General features: G+C 31.3%; 1 long non-coding RNA gene across 1 annotated transcript; it reads right to left on the reverse strand.

Annotated features, from left to right (window-relative positions):
- Window positions 1-6,727: 6,727 nt before the first annotated feature.
- On the reverse strand, window positions 6,728-27,099 carry LOC134716084 (uncharacterized). Its single transcript, XR_010106828.1, has 4 exons — window positions 26,868-27,099; window positions 8,892-8,941; window positions 7,656-7,705; window positions 6,728-7,187 (listed from the first exon to the last, which is right to left on the reverse strand). It is a non-coding gene; the product is annotated as an uncharacterized LOC134716084 (long non-coding RNA).

Raw genomic sequence — 27,099 nt, forward strand, 5'->3', positions numbered from 1 at the left:
TGTTCTTAGATACTTTATGTCATTTTTCCTTCTCATGCTTGGGGTTCTTTGCCAACATGGGATACTCCTAGTAAAGTGACAAATGCATATCTTTTTTTAACCTTTTTTCTAACATGTGTATCTGTAACAACTAGAAATTTCAGAAGCAGTTTTAATATGCCTTTATACTTGATTACCTTTAAACTGAATGTAGCTCCTAGTTAAGTTAGTGTTTAGAATTCATTTTATAGGGGAGTCATAAGCAGTGCCAAACAATTATTATTGATGGAGTTATTCCCCTGGGATATATAAATCATATGAAAAATTGCATGGAAAGCTTTTTCAAATCTACATCATTCATAGGATTGCTACGAAATTCATATTGAAGGTTTATCTTAGCAATAATTGGGGTTAGTTTGAAATTCATTTCAATTAATCCACTATATCTCCATGAGTAATGTCCCTTGGAAATGTAAATTATATAGGAAATTGCCTTACACATGTTTTATATCCAATGCACTTTTGGCAATTACAGAATGATTTTACACCAGACTAACCTGGATTGATTTTAACCTACTCACTTTCTGAATGTGTTGACCCCAAGTTTTCTACACTAATGACATGGCTGGTTTTCTCCTTTGAACTAAATTATACAATATGGTATGTGTTTTGCCATTTTTGAAAGTCTCCATTGGATAGTTATCTTCTTGATAATCATACCACATTTCAAGTGTTTAATTTTTAAGCATGTGTGAAACAATTTTAAGTTGAAAGATTACTTCTAGATTTTCTTCATGTATTAGAATAACACATGATATGGGTATTCTTCCATGACACAAAATAAGAACATGCACAGCAAAAAGAATATGCTTCATTTGCATGAAGTAAAATAACAAAATTACAGAGCTCCTAGGAAAAGCAGAAACAGAAAGTTCCTGATCAAATGGCAAAATCAAATGATAAAATACATCAAATGAATAAACAGCAACTGTTATATTCCTGACTTTGTACCTGCATTCTTAAATGCAAAAAATGGTGGATTTAACCTGGCTTTGTAGCGCTTGTATGACTGTCACATCAAATTCCATTTATGTATAACGATGTTTGAAAAAAACACAGACATAATTGGTATACCACCTGTCTTTTTACTGAAAGGGTACAGACATTTTCTGATGTAGAAACTGGTGGCTTTAACCTGGTTTTATAGCTAGCTTAACCTCTCAGGTGTATAAAATTCCATTATATTGACAACAATGTGTAATCAAACTTACATAAAAGGTGGGTCGTTAATCCACTTAAACCTATATGTATTGCATGTGTTCTTAATGAATTGTCTAATTGTTAGGTACGTTAGTGTGTTTTGTCTGTGGTTCTCCTCACAGTCTGAATGTATTGTCTGTGGTTCTTAAAAGTAATTTAAATGTAAATAGTCTGTGGTTCTAAAAACAGTCTTTGTATTTCGGTGGTTGTAAGATACATCTACAGTTTATTTTTATTGTCTGTGATTCCCATATACAGTCTGTATATGTTTTGTTTATGGTTATGAGATGGTAAGAGGTATAGGCAGTTGGTATTGTTCTGGAGTCTGGGAACCAGCTTGTATCAGCCGTGATTCTGAGTATTTTGTTTGTTTGTATGTACTGAAACTATTAAAGAGTTGACACAGTTGATTAGCTGAAACGTGTTTGTTACTCAAAAGACGTTATCTCATGATTTTGATAATAGTTGGCAATTTTTTATAAGGTGAAATATCAAATCCCGAAAGACATAAGCCGAAAGAATTGATCTCTTCATATTAGCATTGAGAGAATCAAGTCTTAATTATTCAAAGCAAAAAATATCATGAAGGTACCGGTAGATATTTTTAACGTTTTGTAGTGAATGGAATCTACACGGTCGTTACTATCTTTTGATAATACACTTTTGTTCACAACAACACACGAACAAACCTAAGAACAATGTGGAAAATTTAAAAAAAAACCTACAGTCATGCGTTTTTACTTTATTTGCCAAACATTAATATACAGTTTTCATGGAGAAAATATATAGCTAACATGATATCACTATGGGTCTTTATAAGTATATGTGCCATATTCATCATTTTCCTGACCGAAGAGGACATGCTATTAGTTGCTGATAACAACTGGCTATTTTAAAAAAACCTTTAACCTATGAAATAGAAATGAAGTACGCAAATCAAGAAGTCACAACTATCAATCGATTTGAAGGGAACATACAGGAGATGCAGTTATTTAAAACCTCCAAGAAGTTGAGCTTTAGAGAGGCGATCGATATAAAAGGGACTTACAAACTGAGAAGTCGAAAATAAAGTGACAACATCAGGGATAAAAAAAGAAAAAGACCAAATCACAAACACAAACATCAGCATAAAAAGCACATAAAGACTTAGCAACACAAACCACACAAAAAATCTTCACTAAACATATCTTTTTCAGTGGGTGGTTTAGAATGATTGAAGAAATACTGATATTTGTTAATACTACATACAAGATACAAGATTTGAAGAAGTTTTCGATATATTTTTCTGTTGGTTTGCATTCAGTTATTCAGTAATAATAGAAATGGACGTAGCATTAACACATTTGTTTGACTAAAAACTACTTTAGCGTCTGTCCGATGTTCAGAATTATAACATATTTTACAATGGAATGAAGAAAATATTTTAATTTCTTAAATGTTTCGATGAATGATGATACTTTATAAACTATAACCCGTTGATCTTAAAGTTTGATGTGAAAACACCAGTTAAAATATGATTTACACCTATAATGTTGGACTTTTCAATACCATGTTGAAAAAGTGTTAAGTGCTTTATGGACACTTGATATATCTGTCGCATAATTGATTAAAAGTTACTCCTCAACTTGGACCAAGTTTGTCTGCTATTTAGAAAATAAGGAAAACAGTTTGAAACAGCGAATAAAATTGAAGCAACATCGGTTATTTTGAAGACAATGCCTTTGTTCATTTTTATCAATGAGACTGAGAGAACAGCCTTTCGTGAAATTGTATATTAACTGCTAAAAATTTAACCTTATATTTATAAAATAATTGAGATATTTTATAAACAGTGAATACAGGTTCATTTAGGGATTGCTGTATATGTGTTCAAAGTCCTATGACGCATGTTTCGTGTAAAGTGCCCATTCAGAGTATAATATTTAATTGTTATATAGTTTATTGCTGTTGTGTGTTTTAAGAGACTTGCAATTATAAGTTGTCTTATATCAAAAGATATGTCCTCCTGCATGCATTTTAAATTGTTAATGTTTATAAATCATTTTTATATAAGAAAATGTGGTTTGAGTAAGATAACTAGAAAAAATTACATCCAAGTTTAACCAGATTAAGTGCATACAGATTTTTTTTCAAGTAATGCCAAAACGAATTTGCCTTAAAGATAACTACAATTATATTTTGAGCTTGCGTGCCAGTTAATTTCTGGCTTTTCATGGGAATATTACTGTATCTCCAAGTGTAAAGTATACGCTATAACAAATCTGATAAAAAATGGGATGCTAAAAGATTATATGGTTAAGATCATGAGAAAGTTTAATTTATTGTAATATATGGTTTTAGAAAATTAGGTGTAAAATATCATATAATATGGTTAAGATTATAAGAAGGTATAAATCATTGTAAAAAAGGATTTTTAGAGTTTGTGGATAAAAATTGGCAAGAATTTGTATAAACCTCAAAATCCTTTTCACTATAAAAATCCTTAACAATATGTATCTCTCAAATAAACCTATTGCAAAATACGTTCATGCTTCGGCAAAGAAACCCACATACAGTTCTGACCCAAAATTCTACTAGCATATAGATTGCACTACAACATTAGAGAGTAAACATTATGCCAAAAGATTATTACATTTCGGTTAGGAGTTTTGGAGCAGATGGTGATCATTACAATGAGTAAAATAATGAGCAGATATGATGAATCGCATGTACCACAAAAGTAAATACAAAAACAACTTGAAGATAAAGACACAGATAAAGAACTAACGATTTACGTTTTGTGGTGGTGCAAACATAAACGATACGATAGTTTGTGCAGATTCACAAATTCTAACCATAATCTTGCAATTTTTATTATATCAAATGTACACAAAGGATTGTAGGTGTTGTTTCTCGAATTCAAGCACATACTGCCTACTGTATAAATGTACATTGATAGATTTCAATTATACCTAAGTAGCTATATAGCTCCTAAAGTCGGTAAACTCCCAAATGTGTACCTTTAAAATAAAGGTTGTGGTTATCCTTGTGAAATTGTTTAACATATAATCCCTTATTTTAATGATTTTGTATTATCATTGTGGCATATATCAAACTCACTAATATGTCCTTTGATTAAGTTAACCCATTTTAATTCATATTTTATAGTGAGGTTTTATATGTTGTGATGTCACACTATCGTTCATTTAAGGGTTAAGCTTGGTACCTTGGTATCAAAACATTTAATTCCACTGCATTTGTTTTTTCGCCTGTCCTAATGAGGTACCTGATGTTCAGTGGGTGTTGTTTGTTGACGTGGTTCATAAGTGTTTCACGTTTTTTTTCCATTTAAATAAGATCGTTTGTGGTCCTGTTTAAATGGTTCACACGAATGATTTTGGGGCCCTATATAGCTTGCTGTTCGGTGTGAGCCAAAACTCTGTGTTGAAGACAGAACTTTGATTTATAAAATGTTATAATTGGTAACTTTTACCACTTGTTAATTAGATGGAGATTTGTCTCATATCACATCTTCTTATATCTATTTATGAAGGATTGTAGATGTTCCTTCTCAAATATCACCACTTACATCCTCATAATTATAAACAAGAGTGCACACACTGATATATCTCGTCTTCGTTACTAATCATTGGTATTATGTTGATAGTCCTAAGTAAAAAGCTTTATTACAACTATCACATAAACTTAACATTTATCAAGATAGCTAAACAAAGACCAATGAACCATGAAAATGAGGTCAAGGTGAGATGAACCATGCCAGGCAGACATGTACAGCTAACAATGCTTCCTTATAACAATTATAGTTGACCTATTACTTATAGTTTAAGAAAAATAAAACAAAACACAAAAACTTAACATTGTGCAATGAACCATGATATTGAGGTCATGGTCTAATAAAACCTGCGGGACTGACATATAGATCATAATATATTTCCATACACCAAATAATGAGGTCAAGGTCAGATGACTTCTGCCCGCTAGACCTGTACACCTTACAATCATTCCATACAACAAATATAGTAGACCTATTGCTTAAAGTATGAGAAATTAGTTATCAAAACAGACCAAAACACAAAACTTAACTATAACCGCTGAACCATAAAAATGAGTTCAAGGTCAGATGACATCTGCCAGTTGGACATGTACACCTTACAGTCCTTCCATACACCAAATATACTAGCCCTATTGCTTATTATATCTGAGATATGGACTTGACCACCTAACTTGTCCTTGTTCACTGATCCATGAAATGAGGTCGAGGTCAAGTGAAAACTGCCTGACAGACATGAGGACCTTGCAAGGTAAGCACATACCAAATACAGTTATCCTATTATTTATAATAAGAGAGAATTCAACATTACAAAAAATTGGAACTTTTTATTCAAGTGGTCACTGAACCATAAAAATGAGATCAAGGACATTGGACATGTGACTGACGGAAACTTCCTAACATGAGGCATCTATATACAAAGTATGAAGCATCCAGGTCTATCACCTTCTAAAATATAAACCTTTTAAGAAGTTAGCTAACACCGCCGCCGCAGCCGCCGCCGGATCACTATCCCTATGTCGAGCTCTCTGCAACAAAAGTTGCAGGCTCGACAAAAAAGAAGATATGGTATGATTGCCAATGAGACAACTCTCCACAAGAAACCAAATTGACACAGAAATTAACAACTAAAGGTCACAGTACGGACTTCAACTATGAGCACAAACCACAGCTTTATAATTTTCCTGGAAATATTTCATATTTCTGTCATTTCTTATATGTCATGCAGTCGGTAAAATACAAAATGTGTATAAAGGATTGTAGATTTTCCCTCTTAAATATCAACACTTGCAGCCTACTGTATAAATGTTCTTGGAAAAATTTCATCCTTACTAATAAACCTATATATCCCTTACAGTTAGTAAATATCAAATGTGTATGAAGCATTGTAGATGTCATCGTAGTTCGACACTTGCAGCTACTGAATAAATTTTCATGGAGAATATCATCCATAATAGTGTACCTATATATATATCTCTCCTGCATTTAGAAAAATACCATAGAACTGTGTATGATGCATTGTTGATGTTCCCGCTCAAATATCAATAATACACCCTACTATGTAAGTGTCTTTTGGATATTTCACCCTGACTAAAGTACCTATGTCTTACAGTCGGTAATATATAAAATGTTCATAAAAGATTGTAGATGTTCCCTCCGGAATAATCTGAAAAATTTCGGAAACCAATAACTCTATTTCATGAGTTTAATATACAACCATTTCAAGATATTCCAAGTCTCCCTATCATAAGACTGTTTACAATTTCTTATTATCATCATAGACACAATATTTAGTTCTTGTCAATAAAGTGATGAAGAATTTCATTATATATATAGAAAAGCAATCATATAGCAATTGTTGCTGGAAAATAATCACATTGATATTAAGTAAAAGTAATAATAAAATTTTAAACTTTTTATTTCATGAAAATCAAACCTACATAACATAGAACGAAGGTTTTAGAAAATTAAACATATTGTACAATTCTAAATATTCCAATATATAAATGCATAAACAACGTAAATATATTCTTAACTACACAATACAACTGCTTTGATTTGTATTCAAACAACCAGGAATCTGTTTACTTTCACCTTTCACCTTTCAGATAACATTTTATACATGTAAATAAATTCTGTGTTTGTTACTTTAATGATAACCATTTTCCAGTAGTATAAAGTTCATGCATTTTAAATCATTGTAGGTCTTCAATATATAAGAACACAGTTCAGTTGTCCTCCACATTGCAGATATTTTATCCAAGGACAAATTACAATATCAGTTAATTATAACAAAAACACAAATCTAAGTGCAGTAAAATAGTCTCCCCTATTCTGTAAAGACATTCTTGTTCTTATTCTTTCTTAAGTGTGTGGCCAGCACTACATCTTGATTAACCTACAAAACAATATATGGTTCAGTTGAATAAATAATTAGTCTAATACAATACAAAATTTAAATGTCTCAAACAGTTGACATTTATTTTCCATCTGAGAGTAAATAGGAGTGTTTCATCAATGCAAAGACAGCAAATAATCCCCAGATTGTATCAAATTGTAAAATTTGTAATGCAGAAATACAATTCATTTGTGAGATCAATCATTTAAATGAAAAGTTCAAATCATTTTTTTCATTAGAAATGCATTTCAAAGAACCATGATTTACCTTTTTTATGAAATGTCAATATAGGGAGAAAACAAGGCTTAATCATAACTATTTCTTTTTATCTAGTATTGGTAATAAGAATGTGTTGGTGAATATGAAAACTGTGATGCTTAAAATATAAAGTGTTGTGATAGACAAACATACTAAAGTAATAGACAAACATAGTGTGGTGATAGACAAATAAATAAAAATGAAGATTACCTTTTCCTTTTCTTCTATTTTCTATCTCTCAAATATTTAGTTTCCTTTTTCTGAAAAAAAGTAACAATGATAGGTGTCACATTGAGTAATTTTTAGTTTAAAATCTAAAAACAAACTTTGAAATTGGTATAAATAGGGTGCTTTGAGAGATATACCCAGTGGTGTGATAGACAAATTGAGATGAAAATATAAACAGTGAGGTGATAGATATTTTGAGTGAGGTGATACATATAAAATGAAATGATTGATTTACAAAGTGAGGTGATTGGTATTTTAACTAAAGGCACAGGTGTATATAGTGTAGTGTGGTGATAGACAAACATAGTGTGGTGAAAGAAAAACATAGTGTGGTAATTTATGAACACAGTGTGGTGATAGACAAACATAGTGTGGTGATAGATATACATAGTGTGGTGATAGATATACAGTGTGGTGATAGACAATAGTGAGGTAATAGACAAACAAAGTGTGTCGATTGACAAACATAGTGTGGTGATAGATATACACACAGTGGTGATAGACAATAGTGAGGTGATAGAAAAACATAGTGTGGTGATAGACAAACATAGTGTGGTGATAGATAAACACAGTGTGGTGATAGACATTAGTAAGGTGATAGACAAACATAGTGTGGTGATTGACAAACATAGTGTGGTGATAGACAAACACAGTGTGGTGATAGACAAACAAAGTGTGGTGATAGACAAACATAGTGTGATGATAGACAATAGTGTGGTGATAGGCAATAGTGAGATGATAGACAAACATAGTGTGGTGATATATAAACACAGTGAGTTGATAGACAAACAGTGTGGTGATCAACAAAATAGTGTGGTGGTTGATTATGTGTGGTGGTAGCTATATTATATGTGGCCATAATTATATCATGTGATGTAGTAGATACATAATATGTGGTGGTATATACATTATGTGTGTTCCAGCAGATGTATTATGTAGACAATGCTACAAGTACAATAACACTGAAGCAATATATTTATAAGGTTTACTCATCTTGAATGTTAGAATCATTGACCCACAGTTAGTATACCATATTTGCTACTTTTATTGAAAAGTTACCTGACATGATATTTACATAAAATATTGCATGACATTTTGAGCAGTTATTCTTTAAAAAAACATTTTTTTTCAATTATTTCATTTCAACCAGGATTGTTTGATTGCTAATTAACTCTTTACATTCATATGTATAATACTATCAATATCAATGAAGCTTACCTTTTCCTTTTCTTCTATTTTCTATCTCTCAAATATCTAGTTTCCCTTTTCTGAAAAAAAAATAACAATGATAGGTGTCACATTGAGTAATTTTTAGTTTAAAATCTAAAAACACATAAACAGATTTCTGTACAGAAAAGTGGATTATTATTATGCTCATATCCACTTTGAAATTGGTATAAATAGGGCTTTGAGAGATATAACCAGTGGTGTGATAGACATAATATACAAATTGAGGTGAAAATATAAACAGTGAGGTGAAAGATATTTTGAGTGAGGTGATACATATAAAATGAAATGATTGATTTACAAAGTGAGGTGATTGGTATTTTAACTAAAGGCACAGGTGTATATAGTGTAGTGATATACATAGAGATTGTGGGGGATAGATACAGAGATCATGGGGATAGATATAGAGAATGTGGTGATTGATATATAAAGTGAGGTGATTGATAAATAAAGTAAGGTGATAGGTGTTTATTATGTGCAGATAAACATAGACTTTGGGGGTGGATATAAAATATGGGGATAAACAAAGAGAGTGTGGTGATTGATGTATAACATGTTTAAAGTGAGGTGATTGATAAATAAAGTAAAGTGATAGGTAATTATTATGTGCAGATAAACATAGACTTTTATGGTGGATATAGAATATGGGGATAAACAAAGAGAGTGTGGTGATTGATGTATAACATGTATAAACTGAGGAGATTGATAAATAAAGTAAAGTGATAGGTGTTTATAATGTTGTGATATACATAGAGATTGTGGGGATAGATACAATGATTATGGGGATAATTATAGAGAGTGTGGTGATTTATATATTAAGTGAGGTGATTGATAAATAAAGTAAGGTGATAGGTGTTTAATATGTGGATATATAGAGAGAGACATTTGTGGTGGATATAGAGAGTATGTGGATAGATATAGAGAGTGTGGTGATTTATACATAAAGTGAGGTGATTGATAAATAAAGTAAAGTGATAGGTGTTTAATATGTGGATATATACAGAGAGACATTTGTGGTGGATATAGAGAGTATGTGGATAGATATAGAGAGTATGGTGATTTATATATTAAGTGAGGTGATTGATAAATAAATTAAAGTGAAAGGTATTTAATATGTGGAGATATACATAGACTGTTGGTTTAGATATAGAGAGTGGGTGATAGATGCAGAGATCATGGGGATAGATATAGAGTATGTGGTGATTGATATATAAAGTGAGGTAATAGGTATACAAAATAAGGTGATCAGTGTTTGTTATTTGAAAGTATGCATAACTCTGTGGGGATAGAGAGTATGAGAATAGATATAGAGATTGTGTGGTGATTGATATATGTAGTGAGGTGATTGATAAATAAATTAAGGTGATATGTATGTTTATTAAGGTGGTAGATTAAATATCATGTGGCAATAAACATAGAAACTGTGGGAAAGATGTAGAAAGTCTGATGATAATCAAAGAGAGAATGTGATTGATTTATAAAGTAAGATGATTGATTAATAAAGTAATGGAGTAGGTTTTATATAGTGAGGACATATACATAGAGACTGAGGAGAAAGATATAGAGATTGTGGGGATTGATATCAAAAGCATGGGGATAGATATAGAGAGTGTTTGGATAGATATTGAAAGTATGTGGATAGATATATAGAGTTTGTGGTGATTGATATATAAAGTGAGGTGATGAATAAATAAAGTAAGATAATAGGTGTTTATTATGTGGGGATATACATAGAGACTGTTATGATATATATAGATAGATATATGAATATGTGGTGTGAGTGCCAATGAGACAACTCTCCATCCAAATAACAATTAAAAAAATTAAACCATTATAGGTCAATGTAGGGCCTTCAACATGGAGACTTGACTCACACTGAACAACAAGCTGTAAAGGGCTCCAAATTACAAGTGTAAAACCATTCAAACAGGAAAACCAACAGTCTAATCTATATAAAAAAAAAGAAACGAGAAACATGTATAAATTACATAAACAAACGACAACTACTGTACATCAGATTCCTGACTTAGGACAGGTGAAAAATTTTGCAGGGGGATTAAAAGTTTTAATGGTACCAAACCTTCTCCCTTTTTCTGAAACAATAGCATGACATCACAACATAGCAAAACGCACGATAAAATATCAATTGGCAGGCTTAACTCAATAAAAAAAATAGAGGCTATTATGATATAAATACAGACAATTATGATATAAATACAGACAATTATGATATACATAATGACGACTGTTGGCTTTGGAATGGAGAGTGTAGTGATAGATAATCATAGTATTGGGATAGCTATTGAGAGTGTTGGGATAGATATGGAGAGTGTGGTGATGAATACAGTGACTGTAGCAATAGTGGAATATATCAACCAGCACACTATATATATCTTTTATTGAGTATCATTTTCTAAAAAAACTTTACCATCACTATTGCTGAGTGAGAATAGTATTAAGATATATACTGGCTGGTGACAAGTATTGATGATGTTGTAATTGATTTAAACAGTGCAGTGAGGTAATAGATACATATATAAAATGTGGTGAAAAAGTATAAACAGTGCTGTCAATGAGATATTTTCAGCGAGGCCATTCATATATAAAATGAGGTGATAGATATATAAAGTGAGATGAAAGATATGCATAGTGTGGTTACAATGCACAGTGGGTGATATTTGTATAAAGTGAGGTGAAAGATATACAAAGTTATGTGATAGATATACAAATAGTTATCAAAAGTACCAGGATTATAATTTTATACATAGTTATCAAAAATACCAGGATTATAATTTTATACGCCAGACGCGCGTTTCTTCTACATAAGACTCATCAGTGACGCTCAGATCAAAATAGTTAAAAAGCCAAATAAATACAAAGTTGAAGAGCATTGAGGATCCAAAATTCCAAAAAGTTGTGCCAAATACGGCTAAGGTAATCTACTCCTGGGGTAAGAAAATCCTTAGTATTTTGAAAAATTCAAAGTTTTGTTAATAGAAAATTTATAAAAAAATGACCATATAATTATGATAGATACATTAATTAGGTGACATATGAACAGTGTGGTGATAGATGTATATAATTTGGTGATAGATACATAAAGTGTTTTGACATATGAATAATGTGATAGATATATAAAGTGTGGTGATAGATATATAAAGTGTGGTGATAGATATATCAAGTGTGGTGATAGATATATTAAGAATGGTGATAGATATTTAGAGTGTGGTGATAGTTATATAAAGTGTTGTGACATATGAACAGTGTGATGATACATGTATATAGGGTGGTAATAGATATACAAAGTGTGGTGATAGATATATAGTGTTGTGATATATGAACAGTGTGGTGATAGATGTATATAGTGAGGTGATAAATATATTAAGTGTGATGATAGATATATTAAGTGTGATGATAGATATAAAAATCATTGTGATGGATATATAAAATGAGGTGATAAATATACAAAGTGTGGTGATAGATATACAAGGTGTGGTGATAGATATACATTGTGGTGACAGATGTTTAAAGTTATGTGGAAAATATGTAAAGTTAGGTGATAGATATATAAAGTGAGGTGATAGATATATATATGTATATACAGTGAGGACATCAATATATATAGCTATAGTGAAGTGCTTAATATATTAATTGAGATGATAAATGTATCAAGTAAGATGATAGATATATGAAGAAAGGTGGAAGATGTATCAATTGTGGTGTTAAATATTTACTCAGGTCATTGATATATCAATTAAGGTTTAGATATAAACAGTATGATGATAATTATAGAGTGAAGTGATTGATATATACCGTGAGCTGATAGTTAGGTGATAGGTGTTAATAATGTGGTAATACACAAAGGGACGTAGTGATAGATATTGAGAGTATGGTAAAAGATAAAGAGACTGTATATAAAATGTGATGATAGATACATGAAGTTAGTTGACATATGAACAGTGTGGTGATAAATGTATATAATTTAGTGATAGATACATGAAGTGTTTTGACATATGAATAGTGTGGTGATAGATATGCAGTGTGGTGATCAATATGAAAAGTGTGGTGATAGATAAATGAAGTGTGGTGATAGATATATTAAGTGTGGTGATAGATATTTAGAGTGTGGTGATAGATATATAGTGTTGTGACATATGAACAGTGTGGTGATAGATGTATATTGGGTGGTGATAGATAAACAAAGTGTGGTGATAGATATATATAGTGAGGTGATAAATATAAAAAATTTGATGATAGATATAAAAAGTGTGTTGATGGATATATAAATTGAGGTGTGATAGAAAGTGTGGTGAAAGATACATAAAGTGTTATGACATATGAATAGTGTGGTGATATATGTATCTAATTTGGTGATAGATACATAAAGTGTTTTGACATATGAATAGTGTGGTGACAGATATATAAAGTGGGGTGATAGATATATAAAGTGTGGTGATAGATATATTAAGTGTAGTGATAGATATTTAGAGTGTGGTGATAGTTATATAAAGTGTTGTTACATATGAACAGTGGGGTGATAGATGTATATTGGGTGGTGATAGATAAACAAAGTGTGGTGATAGATATATAGTGTTTTGACATAAGAACAGTGTGGTGGTAGATGTATATAGGGTGGTGATAGATATACAAAGTGTGGTGATAGATACATAAAGTGTTTTGACATATGAATAGTGTGGTGATAGATATATAAAGTGAGGTGATAGATATATAAAGTGGGGTGATAGATATATAAAGTGAGGTGATAGATATATTAAGTGTAGTGATAGATATTTAGAGTGTGGTGATAGTTATATAAAGTGTTGTTACATATGAACAGTGTGGTGATAGATTTTTATTGGGTGGTGATAGATAAACAAAGTGTGGTGATAGATATATAGAGTTGTAACATAAGAACAGTGTGGTGATAGATGTATATAGGGTGGTGATAGATATACAAAGTGTGGTGATAGATACATAAAGTGTTTTGACATATGAATAGTGTGGTGATAGATATATTAAGTGGGGTGATAGATATATAAAGTGTGGTGATAGATATATTAAGTGTAGTGATAGATATTTAGAGTGTGGTGATAGTTATATAAAGTGTTGTTACATATGAACAGTGGGGTGATAGATGTATATTGGGTGGTGATAGATATACAAAGTGTGGTGATAGATACATAAAGTGTTGTGACATATGAATAGTGTGGTGATAGATATATAAAGTGAGGTGATAGATATATAAAGTGTGGTGATAGATATATTAAGTGTAGTGATAGATATTTAAATTGTGGTGATAGTTATATAAAGTGTTGTTACATATGAACAGTGTGGTGATAGATGTATATTGGGTGGTGATAGATAAACAAAGTGTGGTGATAGATATATAGTGTTTTGACATAAGAACAGTGTGGTGATAGATGTATATAGGGTGGTGATAGATATACAAAGTGTGGTGATAGATGTATTTAGTGAGGTGATAAATATATTAAGTTTAATGATAGATATATTAAGTGTGATGATAGATATAAAAACTGTGTTGATGGATATATAAAATGAGGTGATAGATACATAAAGTGTTATGACATATTAACAGTGTGGTGATAGATGTATTTAATTTGGTGATAGATACATAAAGTGTTTTGACATATGAATGGTGTGGTGATAGATATATAAAGTGTGGTGATAGATATATAAAGTGTGGTGAAAGATATGTTTAGTGTAGTGATAGATATTTAAAGTGTGGTGATAGTTATTTAAAGTGTTGTTACATGTGAACAGTGTGGTGATAGATGTATATTGGGTGGTGATAGATTAACAAAGTGTGGTGATAGATATATAGTGTTTTGACATAAGAACAGTGTGGTGATAGATGTATATAGGGTGGTGATAGGTATACAAAGTGTGGTGATAGATACATAAAGTGTTTTGACATATGAATAGTGTGGTGATAGATATATTAAGTGGGGTGATAGACATATAAAGTGTGGTGATAGATATATTAAGTGTAGTGATAGATATATAAAGTGAGGTGATAGATATATAAAGTAGGGTGATAGATATATAAAGTGTGGTGATAGATATATTAAGTGTAGTGATAGATATTTAGAGTGTGGTGATAGTTATATAAAGTGTTGTTACATATGAACAGTGTGGTGATAGATGTATATAGGTTGGTGATAGATATACAAAGTGTGGTGATAGATATATAGTGTTGTGACATATTAACAGTGTGGTGATAGACGTATATAGTGAGGTGATAAATATATTAAGTGTGATGATAGATGTATATTGGGTGGTGATAGATAAACAAAGTGTGGTAATAGATATATAGTGTTGGAACATAAGAACAGTGTGGTGGTAGATGTATATAGGGTGGTGATAGATATACAAAGTGTGGTGATAGATACATAAAGTGTTTTGACATATGAATAGTGTGGTGATAGATATATAAAGTGAGGTGATAGATATATAAAGTGTGGTAATAGATATATTAAGTGTAGTGATAGATATTTAGAGTGTGGTGATAGTTATATAAAGTGTTGTTACATATGAACAGTGTGGTGATAGATTTTTATTGGGTGGTGATAGATAAACAAAGTGTGGTGATAGATATATAGAGTTGTAACATAAGAACAGTGTGGTGATAGATGTATATAGGGAGGTGATAGATATACAAAGTGTGGTGATAGATACATAAAGTGTTTTGACATATGAATAGTGTGGTGATAGATATATTAAGTGGGGTGATAGATATATAAAGTGTGGTGATAGATATATTAAGTGTAGTGATAGATATTTAGAGTGTGGTGATAGTTATATAAAGTGTTGTTACATATGAACAGTGGGGTGATAGATGTATATTGGGTGGTGATAGATAAACAAAGTGTGGTGATAGATATATAGTGTTGAAACATAAGAACAGTGTGGTGGTAGATGTATATAGGGTGGTGATAGATATACAAAGTGTGGTGATAGATACATAAAGTGTTGTGACATATGAATAGTGTGGTGATAGATATATAAAGTGAGGTGATAGATATATAAAGTGTGGTGATAGACATATTAAGTGTAGTGATAGATATTTAGATTGTGGTGATAGTTATATAAAGTGTTGTTACATATGAACAGTGTGGTGATAGATGTATATTGGGTGGTGTTAGATAAACAAAGTGTGGTGATAGATATATAGTGTTTTGACATAAGAACAGTGTGGTGATAGATGTATATAGGGTGGTGATAGATATACAAAGTGTGGTGATAGATGTATTTAGTGAGGTGATAAATATATTAAGTTTAATGATAGATATATTAAGTGTGATGATAGATATAAAAATTGTGTTGATGGATATATAAAATGAGGTGATAGATACATAAAGTGTTATGACATATTAACAGTGTGGTGATAGATGTATTTAATTTGGTGATAGGTACATAAAGTGTTTTGACATATGAATAGTGTGGTGATAGATATATAAAGTGTGGTGATAGATATATAAAGTGTGGTGAAAGATATGTTTAGTGTAGTGATAGATATTTAAAGTGTGGTGATAGTTATTTAAAGTGTTGTTACATGTGAACAGTGTGGTGATAGATGTATATTGGGTGGTGATAGATTAACAAAGTGTGGTGATAGATATATAGTGTTTTGACATAAGAACAGTGTGTTGATAGATGTATATAGGGTGGTGATAGGTATACAAAGTGTGGTGATAGATACATAAAGTGTTTTGACATATGAATAGTGTGGTGATAGATATATAAAGTGGGGTGATAGATATATAAAGTGTGGTGATAGATATATAAAGTGTGGTGATAGATATATTAAGTGTAGTGATAGATATTTAGAGTGTGGTGATAGTTATATAAAGTGTTGTTTCATATGAACAGTGTGGTGATAGATGTATATTGGGTGGTGATAGATAAACAAAGTGTAGTGATAGATATAGAGTGTTTTGACATAAGAACAGTGTGGTGGTAGATGTATATAGGGTGGTGATAGATATACAAAGTGTGGTGATAGATACATAAAGTGTTTTGACATATGAATAGTGTGGTGATAGATATATTAAGTGGGGTGATAGATATATAAAGTTTGGTGATAGATATATTAAGTGTAGTGATAGATATATAAAGTGAGGTGATAGATATATAAAGTAGGGTGATAGATATATAAAGTGTGGTGATAGATATATTAAGTGTAGTGATAGATATTTAGAGTGTGGTGATAGTTATATAAAGTGTTGTTACATATGAACAGTGTGGTGATAGATGTATATAGGTTGGTGATAGATATACAAAGTGTGGTGATAGATATATAGTGTCGTGACATATGAACAGTGTGGTGATAGACGTATATAGTGAGGTGATAAATATATTAAGTGTGATGATAGATATAAAGTGTGATGATAGATGTATATTGGGTGGTGATAGATAAACAAAGTGTGGTAATAGATATATAGTGTTGGAACATAAGAACAGTGTGGTGGTAGATGTATATAGGGTGGTGATAGATATACAAAGTGTGGTGATAGATACATAAAGTGTTTTGACATATGAATAGTGTGGTGATAGATTTATAAAGTGAGGCGATAGATATATAAAGTGTGGTGATAGATATATTAAGTGTAGTGATAGATATTTAGAGTGTGGTGATAGTTATATAAAGTGTTGTTACATATGAACAGTGTGGTGATAGATTTTTATTGGGTGGTGATAGATAAACAAAGTGTGGTGATAGATATATAGAGTTGTAACATAAGAACAGTGTGGTGATAGATGTATATAGGGTGGTGATAGATATACAAAGTGTGGTGATAGATACATAAAGTGTTTTGACATATGAATAGTGTGGTGATAGATATATTAAGTGGGGTGATAGATATATAAAGTGTGGTGATAGATATATTAAGTGTAGTGATAGATATTTAGAGTGTGGTGATAGTTATATAAAGTGTTGTTACATATGAACAGTGGGGTGATAGATGTATAATGGGTGGTGATAGATAAACAAAGTGTGGTGATAGATATATAGTGTTTTGACATAAGAACAGTGTGGTGGTAGATGTATATAGGGTGGTGATAGATATACAAAGTGTGGTGATAGATACATAAAGTGTTTTGACATATGAATAGTGTGGTGATAGATATATAAAGTGAGGTGATAGATATATAAAGTGGGTGATAGATATATAAAGTGAGGTGATAGATATATTAAGTGTAGTGATAGATATTTAGAGTGTGGTGATAGTTATATAAAGTGTTGTTACATATGAACAGTGTGGTGATAGATTTTTATTGGGTGGTGATAGATAAACAAAGTGTGGTGATAGATATATAGAGTTGTAACATAAGAACAGTGTGGTGATAGATGTTTATAGGGTGGTGATAGATATACAAAGTGTGGTGATAGATACATAAAGTGTTTTGACATATGAATAGTGTGGTGATAGATATATTAAGTGGGGTGATAGATATATAAAGTGTGGTGATAGATATATTAAGTGTAGTGATAGATATTTAGAGTGTGGTGATAGTTATATAAAGTGTTGTTACATATGAACAGTGGGGTGATAGATGTATATTGGGTGGTGATAGATAAACAAAGTGTGGTGATAGATATATAGTGTTGAAACATAAGAACAGTGTGGTGGTAGATGTATATAGGGTGGTGAGAGATATACAAAGTGTGGTGATAGATACATAAAGTGTTGTGACATATGAATAGTGTGGTGATAGATATATAAAGTGAGGTGATAGATATATAAAATGTGGTGATAGATATATTAAGTGTAGTGATAGATATTTAGATTGTGGTGATAGTTATATAAAGTGTTGTTACATATGAACAGTGTGGTGATAGATGTATATTGGGTGGTGATAGATAAACAAAGTGTGGTGATAGATATATAGTGTTTTGACATAAGAACAGTGTGGTGATAGATGTATATTGGGTGGTGATAGATAAACAAAGTGTGGTGATAGATATATAGTGTTTTGACATAAGAACAGTGTGGTGATAGATGTATATAGGGTGGTGATAGATATACAAAGTGTGGTGATAGATGTATTTAGTGAGGTGATAAATATATTAAGTTTAATGATAGATATATTAAGTGTGATGATAGATATAAAAACTGTGTTGATGGATATATAAAATGAGGTGATAGATACATAAAGTGTTATGACATATTAACAGTGTGGTGATAGATGTATTTAATTTGGTGATAGATACATAAAGTGTTTTGACATATGAATGGTGTGGTGATAGATATATAAAGTGTGGTGATAGATATATAAAGTGTGGTGAAAGATATGTTTAGTGTAGTGATAGATATTTAAAGTGTGGTGATAGTTATTTAAAGTGTTGTTACATGTGAACAGTGTGGTGATAGATGTATATTGGGTGGTGATAGATTAACAAAGTGTGGTGATAGATATATAGTGTTTTGACATAAGAACAGTGTGGTGATAGATGTATATAGGGTGGTGATAGGTATACAAAGTGTGGTGATAGATACATAAAGTGTTTTGACATATGAATAGTGTGGTGATAGATATATTAAGTGGGGTGATAGACATATAAAGTGTGGTGATAGATATATTAAGTGTAGTGATAGATATATAAAGTGAGGTGATAGATATATAAAGTAGGGTGATAGATATATAAAGTGTGGTGATAGATATATTAAGTGTAGTGATAGATATTTAGAGTGTGGTGATAGTTATATAAAGTGTTGTTACATATGAACAGTGTGGTGATAGATGTATATAGGTTGGTGATAGATATACAAAGTGTGGTGATAGATATATAGTGTTGTGACATATTAACAGTGTGGTGATAGACGTATATAGTGAGGTGATAAATATATTAAGTGTGATGATAGATGTATATTGGGTGGTGATAGATAAACAAAGTGTGGTAATAGATATATAGTGTTGGAACATAAGAACAGTGTGGTGGTAGATGTATATAGGGTGGTGATAGATATACAAAGTGTGGTGATAGATACATAAAGTGTTTTGACATATGAATAGTGTGGTGATAGATATATAAAGTGAGGTGATAGATATATAAAGTGTGGTAATAGATATATTAAGTGTAGTGATAGATATTTAGAGTGTGGTGATAGTTATATAAAGTGTTGTTACATATGAACAGTGTGGTGATAGATTTTTATTGGGTGGTGATAGATAAACAAAGTGTGGTGATAGATATATAGAGTTGTAACATAAGAACAGTGTGGTGATAGATGTATATAGGGAGGTGATAGATATACAAAGTGTGGTGATAGATACATAAAGTGTTTTGACATATGAATAGTGTGGTGATAGATATATTAAGTGGGGTGATAGATATATAAAGTGTGGTGATAGATATATTAAGTGTAGTGATAGATATTTAGAGTGTGGTGATAGTTATATAAAGTGTTGTTACATATGAACAGTGGGGTGATAGATGTATATTGGGTGGTGATAGATAAACAAAGTGTGGTGATAGATATATAGTGTTGAAACATAAGAACAGTGTGGTGGTAGATGTATATAGGGTGGTGATAGATATACAAAGTGTGGTGATAGATACATAAAGTGTTGTGACATATGAATAGTGTGGTGATAGATATATAAAGTGAGGTGATAGATATATAAAGTGTGGTGATAGACATATTAAGTGTAGTGATAGATATTTAGATTGTGGTGATAGTTATATAAAGTGTTGTTACATATGAACAGTGTGGTGATAGATGTATATTGGGTGGTGTTAGATAAACAAAGTGTGGTGATAGATATATAGTGTTTTGACATAAGAACAGTGTGGTGATAGATGTATATAGGGTGGTGATAGATATACAAAGTGTGGTGATAGATGTATTTAGTGAGGTGATAAATATATTAAGTTTAATGATAGATATATTAAGTGTGATGATAGATATAAAAATTGTGTTGATGGATATATAAAATGAGGTGATAGATACATAAAGTGTTATGACATATTAACAGTGTGGTGATAGATGTATTTAATTTGGTGATAGATACATAAAGTGTTTTGACATATGAAAAGTGTGGTGATAGATATATAAAGTGTGGTGATAGATATATAAAGTGTGGTGAAAGATATGTTTAGTGTAGTGATAGATATTTAAAGTGTGGTGATAGTTATTTAAAGTGTTGTTACATGTGAACAGTGTGGTGATAGATGTATATTGGGTGGTGATAGATTAACAAAGTGTGGTGATAGATATATAGTGTTTTGACATAAGAACAGTGTGGTGATAGATGTATATAGGGTGGTGATAGGTATACAAAGTGTGGTGATAGATACATAAAGTGTTTTGACATATGAATAGTGTGGTGATAGATATATAAAGTGGGGTGATAGATATATAAAGTGTGGTGATAGATATATAAAGTGTGGTGATAGATATATTAAGTGTAGTGATAGATATTTAGAGTGTGGTGATAGTTATATAAAGTGTTGTTTCATATGAACAGTGTGGTGATAGATGTATATTGGGTGGTGATAGATAAACAAAGTGTAGTGATAGATATAGAGTGTTTTGACATAAGAACAGTGTGGTGGTAGATGTATATAGGGTGGTGATAGATATACAAAGTGTGGTGATAGATACATAAAGTGTTTTGACATATGAATAGTGTGGTGATAGATATATTAAGTGGGGTGATAGATATATAAAGTTTGGTGATAGATATATTAAGTGTAGTGATAGATATATAAAGTGAGGTGATAGATATATAAAGTAGGGTGATAGATATATAAAGTGTGGTGATAGATATATTAAGTGTAGTGATAGATATTTAGAGTGTGGTGATAGTTATATAAAGTGTTGTTACATATGAACAGTGTGGTGATAGATGTATATAGGTTGGTGATAGATATACAAAGTGTGGTGATAGATATATAGTGTCGTGACATATGAACAGTGTGGTGATAGACGTATATAGTGAGGTGATAAATATATTAAGTGTGATGATAGATATATTAAGTGTGATGATAGATGTATATTGGGTGGTGATAGATAAACAAAGTGTGGTAATAGATATATAGTGTTGGAACATAAGAACAGTGTGGTGGTAGATGTATATAGGGTGGTGATAGATATACAAAGTGTGGTGATAGATACATAAAGTGTTTTGACATATGAATAGTGTGGTGATAGATATATAAAGTGAGGTGATAGATATATAAAGTGTGGTGATAGATATATTAAGTGTAGTGATAGATATTTAGAGTGTGGTGATAGTTATATAAAGTGTTGTTACATATGAACAGTGTGGTGATAGATTTTTATTGGGTGGTGATAGATAAACAAAGTGTGGTGATAGATATATAGAGTTGTAACATAAGAACAGTGTGGTGGTAGATGTATATAGGGTGGTGATAGATATACAAAGTGTGGTGATAGATACATAAAGTGTTTTGACATATGAATAGTGTGGTGATAGATATATAAAGTGAGGTGATAGATATATAAAGTGGGTGATAGATATATAAAGTGAGGTGATAGATATATTAAGTGTAGTGATAGATATTTAGAGTGTGGTGATAGTTATATAAAGTGTTGTTACATATGAACAGTGTGGTGATAGATTTTTATTGGGTGGTGATAGATAAACAAAGTGTGGTGATAGATATATAGAGTTGTAACATAAGAACAGTGTGGTGATAGATGTATATAGGGTGGTGATAGATATACAAAGTGTGGTGATAGATACATAAAGTGTTTTGACATATGAATAGTGTGGTGATAGATATATTAAGTGGGGTGATAGATATATAAAGTGTGGTGATAGATATATTAAGTGTAGTGATAGATATTTAGAGTGTGGTGATAGTTATATAAAGTGTTGTTACATATGAACAGTGGGGTGATAGATGTATATTGGGTGGTGATAGATAAACAAAGTGTGGTGATAGATATATAGTGTTGAAACATAAGAACAGTGTGGTGGTAGATGTATATAGGGTGGTGAGAGATATACAAAGTGTGGTGATAGATACATAAAGTGTTGTGACATATGAATAGTGTGGTGATAGATATATAAAGTGAGGTGATAGATATATAAAATGTGGTGATAGATATATTAAGTGTAGTGATAGATATTTAGATTGTGGTGATAGTTATATAAAGTGTTGTTACATATGAACAGTGTGGTGATAGATGTATATTGGGTGGTGATAGATAAACAAAGTGTGGTGATAGATATATAGTGTTTTGACATAAGAACAGTGTGGTGATAGATGTATATAGGGTGGTGATAGATATACAAAGTGTGGTGATAGATGTATTTAGTGAGGTGATAGATGTATTTAGTGAGGTGATAAATATATTAAGTTTAATGATAGATATATTAAGTGTGATGATAGATATAAAAATTGTGTTGATGGATATATAAAATGAGGTGATAGATACATAAAGTGTTATGACATATTAACAGTGTGGTGATAGATGTATTTAATTTGGTGATAGATACATAAAGTGTTTTGACATATGAATAGTGTGGTGATAGATATATAAAGTGGGGTGATAGATATATAAAGTGTGGTGATAGATATATTAAGTGTAGTGATAGATATTTAGAGTGTGGTGATAGTTATATAAAGTGTTGTTTCATATGAACAGTGTGGTGATAGATGTATATTGGGTGGTGATAGATAAACAAAGTGTAGTGATAGATATATAGTGTTTTGACATAAGAACAGTGTGGTGGTAGATGTATATAGGGTGGTGATAGATATACAAAGTGTGGTGATAGATACATAAAGTGTTTTGACATATGAATAGTGTGGTGATAGATATATTAAGTGGGGTGATAGATATATAAAGTGTGGTGATAGATATATTAAGTGTAGTGATAGATATATAAAGTGAGGTGATAGATATATAAAGTAGGGTGATAGATATATAAAGTGTGGTGATAGATATATTAAGTGTAGTGATAGATATTTAGAGTGTGGTGATAGTTATATAAAGTGTTGTTACATATGAACAGTGTGGTGATAGATGTATATAGGTTGGTGATAGATATACAAAGTGTGGTGATAGATATATAGTGTTGTGACATATGAACAGTGTGGTGATAGACGTATATAGTGAGGTGATAAATATATTAAGTGTGATGATAGATATATTAAGTGTGATGATAGATATGAAAATCGTGGTGATGGATATATAAAATGAGGTGATAAATATACAAAGTGTGGTGATAGATATACATTGTGGTGACAGATGTTTAAAGTTAAGGGGAAAATATGTAAAGTTAGGTGATAGATATATAAAGTGAGGTGATAGATATATAAAGTGAGGTGATAGATATATAAAGTGAGGTGATAGATATATAAAGTGAGGTGATAGATATATAAATAAAGTGATGTGATTGATATACATATGTATATATAGTGAGGATATCAATATCAATATATATAGCTATAGTGAAGTGCTAAATATATAAAGTGAGGTGATAAATGTATCAAGTAAGATGATAGATATATGAAGAAAGGTGAAAGATGTATCAATTGGGGTGTTAAATATTTACTCAGGTCATTGAGATTTCAATTAAGTTTTAGATATAAACAGTATGATGATAATTATAGAGTGTAGTGATTGATATATACCATGAGATAGGTGTTTATAATGTGGTAATACACAAAGGGATGTAGTGATAGATATTGAGAGTATGGTAATAGATAAAGAGACTGTATCAATAGATATGCGGTGTGTGGTATGATAAAAATGAAATTTCATGTGTTAAAATAGTCACTATAAAAATGTGTTACTACAGGATATATACATATATTCAATAAGGTTGTTTGACCAACATTCATTATACCATATTCCTATTTTCATGTACATAGAACATGAGCATGATTACAAGAATGTAGAAAAGTCATATATATAGAGAGAGGTGCTAGATATATTCAGTATGGTGATACAAATATAAAGAGAGATGATAGGTAAAACTGTGATGTGATAGGTAAATAAAGTGCGGTGCTAGATATAAAGTGTGGTGACAGCTTTATAAAGAGTGGTGATGCATATATATAGTATGGTGAAAGACAACAGTGAGGTGATAGATATATAAAGTGGGGTGATTGGTGTATAATGTTAGGTGATAAATATATGAATTGTGGGAAGAGATATGTGAAGCTACCTAAAAGATATCTAGCAAGGCGATGAATATAAACAGTGAAGTCATAAACATATAAAGGGAGGCAGTTGAGGTCTATAGTATGGAAAGAAATTCAGAGAGATACAAATATAAACATCTTTTGGTGGTTAATTTATACAGTATTGTACAAATTGATATTTACACAGAACAGTGATAGTTATATACAGTGGTTTTAGTTATATATAGTGTGTTGATTGAATTATAAAGCAGTTATTGATTTATAAAGTGGTGATATATATATATTCAGTATGGTGATATTAATATAAAGTGGTGATTGGTGATATAAAGTGTAGTGATAGATTACGTGATGTGATAGATGTATAGTAAGGACATAGATATATAGTTAGTGGATAGTTAGTGGATATATATATATATATATATAATATACAACTCGTCTAAACATCAACCAAACAATGTTAGATCTGTAAATTTGCTTTCGCAAATTATATAAACAAGTCTAAATTGAAAACTACATTCAAACCTATGATTGTGATGGATAAAAACCACAATTTTTATACGTGTGCATGTAAACATATATATATATATATCTGAAGTGGTATATATATTAAGTATGGTGATAGACAGATAAAGTATGGTGATAGAGAGATAAAGTTAGGTGATAGATATTGTAGATGGTGATAGATATATATTGTGCTCAATAATGAAAAATATATACAGAAAGATCTAAATTAAACACTGTTGGTGTTAGGTATATATACAGTGTCGTACAAAGTGGCCATAAATATATACTGTGGTTTTAGATATATACAGTGTGTTGATAGATTTATAGAGTGGTGATAAATATATAGCATGGTGATAGATGTATACAGTGTTGTACAAAGTGGTGATTAATACAGAATGGTGATAAATATATAGCATTGTGATAGATATATTGTGTTGTACAAAGTGGTGATTAATACAGAATGAGGATTAATACTGAATGGTGATAAATATATACAGTGTGTTGATAGATGAATAGAGTGGTGATTACTGTTATAATTGTCATTTGGCAATTTTTTTTTACGGTTATTCATTAAGACAGAGGTACCAAGATTTCCCGGGATTACAAGTATCGCCCTCATACATGACCGGGGGTAGGAGGAGTCCTGATCCCAAAATCTTGGGCTTAAAAACATGAAATTCTGAATTCCCGAATTTAAATCCTGACATCCCAACATCCCGAAATTCAAAAAAAAAATTCCTGGATCCCTAAATAGTCAATTCCGAAAAACACCTGATCTTGGAGTCCCGATAAAGTGGTTCTCATTGATGTCTAAGCGTGACATGGGATTGCCAATTCATTTGTAAGCATGCCACGTGAAAGTCAAATTATTGTGTCATGAAAACGGGAAGTGAGGTCTTGCGGGACCAGGGAAATGACAAAAAAATGAGAATTGCTTACGTATATAGTGTAAGCAGGATACGGGAATCTGATAAAACAGTAAGCGGGATCCGGGATCGGAACACCCCAATGAGACCCCTGATAAAGGTCCTATCCCCCTCATACATGTCATACATGCACTATCCATAACAATCTTTTGAAAACTTTCTGGACTCCCCAAGAAAACATTTCGGCCACCTCCTATGAACACTGACCTGACACATACACATGAAAAGTATTAATTGTCCGGCTCTTTTGAACCAGATCACATTTTGTAGTTGGAAAAGGAAAAAGGGGGGGGGGGGGGGGGGGGGGTGAAGCCTCTTTTCCTTTAAAATGTTATTTTGCATTTAAAGATGATGTATGTTTTCATTGTTACAATGCATTATTTTTCATACCTTTCACATAATTTTTTTTACGTTTTAGAAGTTATGTGTGCTCTTCAGGACGAGAAAGAGAGCCACTTCAGCAACTGAGCAAGTGTATTTTCTTTCGCAGATAAAATGTAAATAGATGCGTACAAATCTATCTCCAAATAGAAGATTTTTCAAAAATGAAAGTAGGAAATTCGGTGGGCGTTTCTTGCGCATGCGCACAAACCACGGTGATAGTTACGGTGATTGTATCAGG

Source organism: Mytilus trossulus, chromosome 4, assembly GCF_036588685.1.
Source record: "Mytilus trossulus isolate FHL-02 chromosome 4, PNRI_Mtr1.1.1.hap1, whole genome shotgun sequence".
NCBI classification, from domain to species: Eukaryota; Metazoa; Mollusca; class Bivalvia; order Mytilida; family Mytilidae; genus Mytilus; species Mytilus trossulus.